Raw genomic sequence first — 10,194 nt, forward strand, 5'->3', positions numbered from 1 at the left:
CACAGATTGTAGCAGACAGGAATAAGCCCCAAACTGAGAGGCTAGAGACCTAGGTCCAAGTCTTGGCTCTGCCACTGGCTTACTGTGCAATGCTGGGAAAATAACTTCCTCTCGCTGGATCTCTGTTTTCTCATCTACAAATTGAGGGAGTTAGATTTGATGACTTCACTATTCTGTGAGCTGTAATTTCCAGGTATTTCCCTGAGTAAGAACTTGCTATAGCTCCCATTACTGTCTAGAGAAAGTTCCAGAGAGCAAGACCAATGGAATGAAGCCTAGTCAGAGCAGACCCTGGGTTGGGACCAGACCTCAGCTTACAGTCCAGTGTTTTGCAAACAAAGTGCTGATTTCTTGGCATAGCACCTCCTGAGATCCTCTAGTGTCCTCTGCTTTGGCCCTGCTATGGCACAACCTCCCTCACTCCCTCAAACTGGACACTTCTTGTGAGCATGATGCGCTTTTGCCTCTATGCCTCTGTTCATACTGTTCCTTTTACCTGAACATCATCACTGTCTCTTCTGTCCTTTAAGCCCTCTGTCAAATGCCACTTCCTCCGGGAAGTCTTCCTTGATTCCCTTCAACTCCCCCATGACTTTCCTTTCATCTGAACTCTCTTGAGATCCTCCTGCATCAAAACTTATCCTTCCTGGGGGGTGGGGGGAGTAGAACAGAGTACAGGGGGGACAAATGGTGATGGAGGGAGACTTGACTTGGGGTGGTGAACACACAATGCAATATACAGATGATGTGTTATAGAATTGTACACCTGAAACCTATATAATTTTATTAACCAATGTCACCCAAATAAATTGAAAAAAAAAAAAAAAAGGAAAAAAGTACCCTTCGCACTCCTTTTGTCACCAGGTCTTAACAGTGTGGGGACAGTAGTGGCAATGAGGCAGAAGCACTACCTAAGGCTGTGGCATGGGAACTGCAAGATAGCTGCCTGGGCCAGACCCTCTATCTCCTCTGGGCCTACAATTTGCTACATGATGCTAAAAGCACTTTTGAAGAAACATATCCATGTGGTTTTCAGTTGCTGGTTCTGGATAACTTTTGAGTGTATCTCAAACCCCTAGCCCAAACAGACACCCAAAATACAGAAACTTCTTAATTGAGAAGCAAGAAATTATACACTCCGTTTTAAAGAAGCAAAAAATGGGGGAAAGTACAGACTCCTCAAGTGTATTGTTGACTACTTGTAAAATATGCAACAAAACAGTTAAACATCATGGTAAAAACAGAAGCTTTCTATCAGCATTGAAGAGTAATCCTACCACTCTGACGAGTAAACTCAGCTTGAAGACACCAGAGAGAAAGACACTAAGTTCTGTAAACGTAAATCATAGTATGTCTGGCTCCAAAGGCAAGAACCCAGCATTGATTTTCACAGCATCTACATCTGGACAGTCAACACTCACTTGCTCCTTAAATATATGAACAAAACAAAGAAATACTTCTCTCAACTAAAAATGTTGCTTAGAGTGAAATCCAAAATAATTCAAAGGTGAAGTTTAGAAATTTCTTATCTTCTTTGTAAAGGATGGACTATGAAAATAAATATTTAACACATTCTGAAACTAAAGTTAGACCAAAAAACCCCAAGCTTTTAAAAAACTTTTATTTATTCTCTAAGTACATGAAAACTAGGGTACAAAAGCAAAATTTTCTTGGCATTCTTCAGTATATATGGAGAAAATAACTCATCAGAATCAATAAGTGGAACCTGCCTGGTGGTTTTAAGAATAAAAAATATATGAAAATACAGATAAAGTGTTATAGAATTGTATAAAACCTATATAATTTTATTAATCAATGTACCCCAATAAATTCAATAAAAATTAAAAAAATAGTATGTGAAAAGTTATTGTAAGTAGTAAATATATATGAACAAAAAATAAAAACAAAACAAAACAAAACCCCCACAACCTTCCCTTTTTCTGTCCCATTCCTCTTTGTAGCCCTATTTCCAGTCATCTAGGAAAACCAGTGACCTCATCCTCCCTTGTACTTAACAGCACAAACCTTCTGGAGGTAGTATCTCAACGCAAAGGAATGGAATTCATCCATCCATCCATCCTACATTTGTTGAGTACCTTCTCAGCACAAATGATAGAATTTCAGGCAGAAAAAGGCCTGAGTTTAACTAAGATGAGGATGCCAGGAGTCACACCAGAACGGCAACCCTGACTCTCCCTAAAATAAAAGACACCGTTTGGGGTGTCCAGGTGCAGGCTGGACAGTGCTACTGCTGACGTCACTATGGCCTCCACCCCTCTGGGGCTCTACTAGAGAGTCTGAGACCTCTGCTGGAGAAGGAGCCTCACGGTTTCCCCTTGCTCAGTAGGGCTCCTGCTTTGTTCTCCCTCTTACTAATAGGTTCAGAGAAGGTGGGGGCGGGGCACAGCTGTTTGTTTGTTTGTTTGTTTGTTTCTTTTTTTTAACCTCAATACCTCTGGTCTCTCTTCCCATCGGCGTACTATTGTAACAGCCTGGGCACCAGGGGGCAGCATTGAGCTTCATACAGTGCAGATAACGCACTTTCCGCTTTAATCAGATCCACTGTGACCACTACTTTTGGAGATCTTTGTTCAAACTCCATTTCGCAGATGGGGAAACTAGAGGGTGGAAAAACAAACATAGGGGGCACAGGAATAAGCCCGGTGCTTTGACTTTGGGTAAAACATTTGCAGATTTTAGGAGATACAGGATAGGATTATATTTTTGGCTGAAATTACCCTGGATAAAGGGAGCAACAGGGCCTAAGGGACTAAGTCCCATCCTAGGGCCAGACTTCTTTCCAGACTTGGCTTTCTCTGGTTACTCTTTAAAAAAAATTTTTTTATTTACTTATTTTTAGAGAGAGAAGAAGGGACAGAGAAAGGGAGGGAGAGAAACATGGGTGGTGCCCCCAATCAGGCCCAGCTGCAGCCTGTGTGTGGGTGCACCAGGGACCTCCAGGAACATGGCCTCTCTTCCTTCTCCCTTTCTCATTCCTGGGACTTCCACCGTGGAGGGTTGATGTGGGGGCACATACATCCAGGCTCTGCCTTCTCTGCAGCCTTGGGCAAGTCTTCCAGATTTTCTAAGCCTCAGTTTCTTCTGTAAAATGGAAATAACGATGGCATGCCACAGCCTCAGGATGAGACAGATCCACAGAAGGTGATGGCCAGGTGGGAGAACCTGGGACCCCTCCTCAGCCTGGTAGTTGCTGTGGGGTGAGAGGCAGTCACAGGTCTGGGCGGCTGTGTCCAGCATTCATTAGGAAGAGCCAGATCGTCCTGGGGAAGACTAAGAGCAGCAGAGTAGGAATTTAGCTCAGAAACAGGGAAATTCCCAGGGCAAGATGGTTCTACCAAGGCTGGGACTGAAGCCCCAGAGCAGGACTTTTGGAAAGAGGGCACCTGGAGTTCTGATCTTGTTTCTGTGCTGTGGGATGCGAGTAACACCTAGCTCCTTTCTGGGCCTCAGTTTCCCCTTTGGCTGCAGGGGGAAGGGGTGTCAGCGTGTCTTGCCCTCCCTCCCCGTTCTTTTCGAAGGCTCTGCCAGTCTGCCTCGTGTTGCTCCGCCCCAACCTCCACTGGCCTAGGGACTTACAGGCTTCGCCACCCCATCCACCGCACCTAGACGGGTCACCGGAGGGCCGGACAGGCCCTTGTCGGGGCGCCTCCCGCGCACTGACAGAAAGCCCGGGCCGGAACACGCCCAGAGTCCAGCTCCCTCCCTGGCCGCCAGGCCGCAGGCTCAGCGCACTGGCCGCCCCGCCCGCCTCGCCTCCCCGGGCGCCCGCATTAAAGCGCATATGCAAGCCATGAATTATCAACTGAAAGGAGTCAATTACCGGCTCTAAAAACGAGTGTCTGCGCCCTGCGCTGGGAGCGCCCGGGGCCATCCGCCTATTTACGGAGCGATTTCCCCCGCCCGGCCTCGGGAGGGAGAGAGACAGAAAGACGGAGCCCGACACCGGGAGGGAGAGCGATGGAGAAAGAGACTGGGGGAAAGAGAGAGCCACAGACCCGCAGAGACAGAGAGAGGGAGAAACTGGGACGGGAAAGAGAGAGAGAGATTAGAGCAACGCGCAGAGAATCAGACGAGGCAAAAGCAGCGTGGGTGCCTCTTCCTAGAGCAGCAGAGAGAGGTGAGCCTCAGGACTTCAAAGGCCCTGTGTTCTCTCCCAGTGTTGGCGTAGCGCCCCTAAACCTGCAGGGCTGAGGGAGGCTGCTCTGCCGGCTGCGGCACTGGAGTTGGGGGATAGGTCTGGGGCTCAGGAAGTGATAAGGTGGGGAGCATAGTTTGCCGAGAGGCCTGTCCTGGAGGGATCCGGGGAGCAGGCTGCGGTGCTGTCCTGTGTGAGGTGAGCTGAACAGTGTGCCCTTGGGAGGAGGGAGGAGGGGCGAGGAACAGTGCAGATAGAGCCTGATGTGGGGGTGTCTGCGTGGCCCCTCAGCACTGAGACAGAAATGGTGATCCCCAGTGGGCTCCGGAAGCCAAGTTGTTTCCTCCTCTGGAAATGCTTTTGCTGCCAGCTCCTACTCATTCTTTGACCCTGGACCTCCCCAGCTGCTGTGCCTGCCTTAGCCTCAGCACATACCTCATTCTATTCCATGATCCAGGCCTGGCTTCCCCACTAGATAGCGACTTCCACACCGGCAGGCCCTGGCCCACCTAAGTCAGTGTTCAGAGGGAGCTGCATAAGTATTTGCTGAATGTATGAATGAAGCAGTGAGCTGGGCTAGAGGGGAACTTAACCTGGACTCAAGCTCTGTGACCAAGGCCCGGAGTTTGGGGGAAAAGGCAGAGTGTAAAGCACTCTGTGCAGGTCACGTGGAAGGCCTCAAGCAACCTCAGTGCTCAGGGGAGGTCATCCTAACCTAGCCAGGCCCTGGCTATGCAGGAGGTCGGGGAGAGGAGTGGAAGAGCGGCGGGAGCGGGGCGGGGGGGGGGGGGGGGGGGGGTGCAGAGTGGGTAAGGTCCAGCAGAAAGTCAAAGCCTAGCTCACTGGCACCAGCAAGTTGCTGGCAGAGCCCCCAGGACTTTGCTCTTAGTACTTCAGGGCTCCTGGAATCCTAGGCCTCTCCTGGAGAGGGTGGGGACAGGGAACCCCAGGAACTCTGAGGAAGGAGTGGGTCTAAACTGGGGCAGATGGAAGAGTATGGGCTTGGGAATCAAATATAGCCTTTGTCTTCTAGCTGTTGTGACCTCAGGCAAGCCTTTTTGTTAACTTCTAAGCCTCAGTTTCCTCATCTATAAAATGGGGACTGTGCTATACACTTTTTCTGTGAATGTCCTCACATCTGGTACCTGCATAGCACTTTCTCCAAGAAGGCAGGAGCCTGCCTGAAGAAGAGTAGCTACCATTTATTGAGGCTTACAAAGTGCTAAGCACTCTGATTAGTGGATTATCTCTCTCTTCCTCCTGACAGCTTTCCTTTCCAAGTTGTGAAGTCACTTGCAGAAAGGAAACCCAAAGAGGGTCAGGGATTGGGAAGTGGCAGCGTCAAGTTTTGAAGCCATGTCTGACTCCAGAGCTCTGCACCATGGCGTCTCCCAGACCTTGCCTCTGTAGTCACTGCCCTGTTCCTTCAGCTCTTCCAGCCTGACTGAGACCACATCTACCGAGGGGTTGACTGAAGAGTGGGCAGGGCGGGGCAGGTCTGGTGGAGATGGCCCTGGGGGTCTTGTTCCCACGATGGCTTGGGCTGGGCGGCCTGCCTGACCAGTCTGCAGCTCTGCGGTGCCATTAGCGGGCAGCCAGAGGGGGTGTCTGTAAGCACCAATGCTGGGGTTCCCGCGGCCTCTTGCCTATTAGTGGCTGGTGGCTTCATAGTGATTTATTGGGGCTTCTTCATTTCCCTTTGGTCTGCTATAAACATATTTATACCACCAGAGTGACCGATAAATTTCCCTTATGAATCCTGTTATCTCCTCCATTAACCATCCGTCACCTTTTATGCGGCCATGATGGGCTGGGCCAGGGCACTGGGGCTGGGTGGGAGGCCGGCTGCCTGAAGCCCTGGGCCCAGTGAACTCTTCACCTCCCCCGCTGCTCCCCAGACAGAGCAGCCGCTGCTGCCTTGGAGCTGCCTCTAGAATGAGGCCTCAGAACAGACTGGACCAGGCGGGCCCTTTGAAATATGTCTTCCTCACAGGTCTCACAATGAGCCAGTCCCTCTTAGAGCTAACTGTAGCTCTGGTTTTATCTCTTCTAAGAGAGCAGTAGTCTTCTGAAGCTGCTGCTACTGCTCCTCTTCCTCTTCCTGCCCCCAGGCTCACCCTCACCCCTTTAAGTGCAGCAGAAAGCTAAGACACAGTAAGATGTGATACTAAGGACCAGATGCCAGCTGGCATTTGCTGAGTACCTCCTCTGTGCCAGTCACTTTACATCCATGATTTCATGTGATTCTCCCCAAATCCTGGCGCCAGACATTTATAGTCTTATTGGCCAGATGAGGAGCTAACGCTCAGAGACTTTAAATGAAGAGCCCAAGGTCACTCAGCCAAGGGACAGAGCTGTGATTTGGGGCCTTTCTCGTCCTAAAGCTCATGCTTTCAACCACCGACTTTCAGATGCCCTAGGCTAGGAGGGGTTAATCCAAGAAAGTTTTCCAACAGAGAGGGCTAAAGAGCAGTGGAGGAAGGAGAAGAGTGGGGAGGGGATGGGGCCTTAGTGGACAGCTGGCAGGGAGTAGGGGGCAAGACTGTGGAGTGGGGAGTGACCCCCCGCAGTTGGGGAAACTTGGACATGAGTTCAGAGTCAGGCCCCAAGCTGCTGTGGGTGGGGGGCAAGGTCTGCAAGAGCCCTAAGACACTATATGTTCTTAGGGATATGTTCTTCCCATATCTGGCAGGACAAGGGGCCTGGTACGTGGTTGGGGATGGCAAACCAGGGTCTGACTCAGACCTTGCCAGCTGTGTGACTGGGGTGGCCCCATTTTTCTCTAGGCCTTAGCCTCTGCTGTACCTGGGCATGGAGTGTTCCGCTCTTTGAGTACCTGACATATCAGCTTCTTTGGAAGATGGCTGTGTATGTAGGATGCCTGGGAGTCTTCTTTCCTCTCCCTGCACCCACAACATTAGCTGGAATGGTGAGAGCTCCTCTGGAGTAAAGATGGCTCACACTTTCCAGACCTAGGTGGCCCACGGTCCCTCCTGAGCCTTAGCATCGCTTCTCTGTCCCAAGGGGGTTGGGCATAGGTGAATGTTACTATCCCCATTTCAAAGATGAGGAAACTTAGGTCCAGAGAGGGAAGGAGTCTGAGCGAAGAACTGAGCCCTGGGTTAAGATATAGTAACTGGGAGGGGATTCAGTTACACTAGAGCCAAGAGGTAGAAGAGAAGGGCTGAGGAAGGGGTGGAGTGTAGTCTCCTGGGTCTGGATTGGCCCCAGGTCAAAGGTGACATGCTCAGCTCTCTGAAGGATGTTTAATTTCTTCTGTCTCCAACACACCATCCTGGGTGCTCTAGGAGTGCCTAGGGCTGAGGGGATTATGGGTTAACATGTCAAGGAAACAGATTCTCCTCCAACCTCAAGAAGACGTAGCAGGTCATTCTGGCCATTCGCCTGCCTCCCATGGTCTAGAAGGAGTTGCTGTTGGTTACAAGATCTAGTCAATCTACTCTCTGGCTCTCCACACCACAGCACCTGCAGGGAAACAGCCATGCTGGAAGGAAGGAGACCTGCTGTGCAGCCTGGAGCATGTTCCGGCCCTTTCTGAGTCTCACCACTTAGAAAATCTCCAGCTTAGACTCTAAACTCCATGCTACCGTATTCCATGGGGACACCCCTCCCCTGAGGGGAGGGGACCAGGGCAGAGACAAGCAAGCACCACAGCCAGGCACTAGTCATTTCTCCCATGGTGGTGCACAGCCTTGCTCCCTCTCCTGGTCTCACCTGCTCTTCTCCTTCTCCTCCCTTCCTTTGCCTTCTCTGCCCTACCAATGGTCTGTCTGTCTTTCCCTCTCTGTGCTGGCAGCCCCCTCCCCTGTGTCCTCTCCTCTCTGCAAGGTTGGAGGGAGGGGCAGAGCAGGGAGCGCCTGTGTGAGAGAGTGCGCGAGAGCTCCCTCCCTCTCCCTTTCTGCCCCCTCCTGCTCTCTCCTTCTCCCACACTCTCACACACACTCTCTCTCTTAGTCATTTTCAATGTCATAAATTTCCACGTCTCTCTCCTCTACTTGGCTATTACCTGCGCCTCCGTCACCAGCCCTGCTCTCGCTCCCAGATGGGCTAGGCCATCTCCGCTCTGCAAATGACTCAGGGAGAGAGAGGCAGGGAAGGAGGGAGAGAAAGAAGCAGAAAGAGACGAAGAGAGATTGAGAGAGAAAGCCAGAGAGCAGAAGACAAGAGGTTGAAAGAAAGAGGGAACGAAGCAGCCCCAGAGAAGCCCCAGTCCTCTCTTCCTGCCTCCTTCACATACAAAAAGTGGCTGCCACCAGAGAGCCTGCCTGTACCAGGGCAGGAGGGGGTGGTGCTGAGTCTAGGGGTAGTGTCAGGTCATGCAGCACCCCACACCCTCAAGGGACTTGCTACAAGTCCTTCCTCCACTCATCTTTCCTAAGGGCTGCTGCATGCGCCAGGCTGTGCTTGTGGTGAACCTGGTACTCCTCTCCCTTTTGACTGAGCCTAGGGGGCCAACAGACAGGGAGGCAAGGACCCTGCCTACAATGTACTTGGATCCCCTGGGGACACTGGTGGGGTAGGGTGGGGACAGGGTGTGGTTTCAGAGTTCCCAAGATTGAGAGTTGGCTGCCCTGGGAACTGTGCGGCTGGCCCCCAAACAGCTGTTGCCTAGACAGGGCCTTCTCGCCATCAGTGTGCCGCTCCCTCCTCCACTCCCATCTCCAGGGGAGCTCTTCATGGGAACTGAGCTTCCTGCGCTCTGGTTCCTCAGATGACAGCAGGGCTTCCGGGAAGACTCAGGTGGTCTTGGAGAGAGAGAGCATTTCCAGGAGAGCCCATGTTTGGAAAGTGAGGCAGGGGGAGGATCGGGGTAGGGGTAAAGCAGCAGGAGGGAGACAGTGTGGGCAGGGAGCCCAAGGCCCCCAAGATGCTGCCAAGAGGGACTCAAAGAAGCACCAGCTGGTGCTGGTGACAGTGCTGGTGCTGATGACAGTGTGTGTGAGAATTGCTGGAGGTGCTGGGAGGACACGGACCCTGGGCCTGGAGCTAATACCAGAACCTCCCGTACGCTTTCCTGCTCTACACTCAGTCATTTCCAATTCCTTTTAAAAACGGAGCTATGACCATGTCACTCTCTTGGTTCAACCTTCCAATAGCTCCACATGTCACTGAAAACCAAACCTGAACTCTTCACGCTGGTTTCCGAAGCCCAGGTGTTCTGGTCCTACTGCTCCCTCCTGCCTCTTCCCTGACTTCTCTCTCCTGACATGGTCTCAAATATGCCCAGGGCCTTTGTAGTCACTGTTCTCCTCTTTCCCCAGAGCTGGCTCCTCATCCCTCAGCTCAAATGTCGCCTGTATACCTAGGAGCCAACCCTGACCCCCCCCATCTAATGATGGGTTACTGCAGTAACTCTATCGTGGCCCTGAGAATGTTTATTTTGTGGCACTTTTTATACTCTGTTGTTATTGGTTTATTACCTGTTTACTTGTTCGGTGTCTGTCTCCTCTGATGGGCTGTGCCTTCCATGAAGTCAGGAACCATATACTCCCTGTTCATCAGAGACAGTATCTGCTATCTTTGTTGAATGAACAAATGACGTTGGTGTAAGTGCACCCTTCTGATATTGGTTTGGATTGGGACTGATGTGTAATGGATGTTGAGGCTGGACTGATGGTTTCCAGTTGCTGTCCATCTGGCAAATTTGTTGAAGCCCCAGTGAGAGAGATTCCATTCCAAAGGGGAGCAGCATCTTGTCCTGATGTTGGGAATTTAGCCTAACCAGGGTCAAGCCTCAAAAGAATTTTCCTTGACCAGAAGCCACACATGAAGTTCCCCTGTCTGTGAGTAAACACATATACACTCATGACAGACACATTCATGCCCATGCACAGAGTGGCCTAAAATAAGCCCCACTCATGCACATACACCAAATCCCCAGAGATGTCTACACACCAAGGCACATGCACACAGAAGTGTAAGGCCAGTTACTCACATTGCTACACACACTGGACACATCTACATAGATTTATGGTTGAATAGATATATGCACACACACCCCCCCGCTCCAAATGTGT

The 10,194-nt window shown here is 51.0% G+C and overlaps 1 pseudogene; it reads left to right on the plus strand.

Moving 5' to 3' along the window:
* The first annotated feature begins 893 nt into the window (after positions 1–893).
* On the plus strand, positions 894–1,483 carry LOC129069489 (UPF0711 protein C18orf21-like; annotated as a pseudogene).
* The last annotated feature ends 8,711 nt before the right edge of the window (positions 1,484–10,194 follow it).

The sequence above is a fragment of the Pteronotus mesoamericanus genome, unplaced genomic scaffold (assembly GCF_021234165.1).
Source record: "Pteronotus mesoamericanus isolate MK-2021 breed Mesoamerican mustached bat unplaced genomic scaffold, CSHL_Meso_final contig_221, whole genome shotgun sequence".
Taxonomy (NCBI): Eukaryota; Metazoa; Chordata; class Mammalia; order Chiroptera; family Mormoopidae; genus Pteronotus; species Pteronotus mesoamericanus.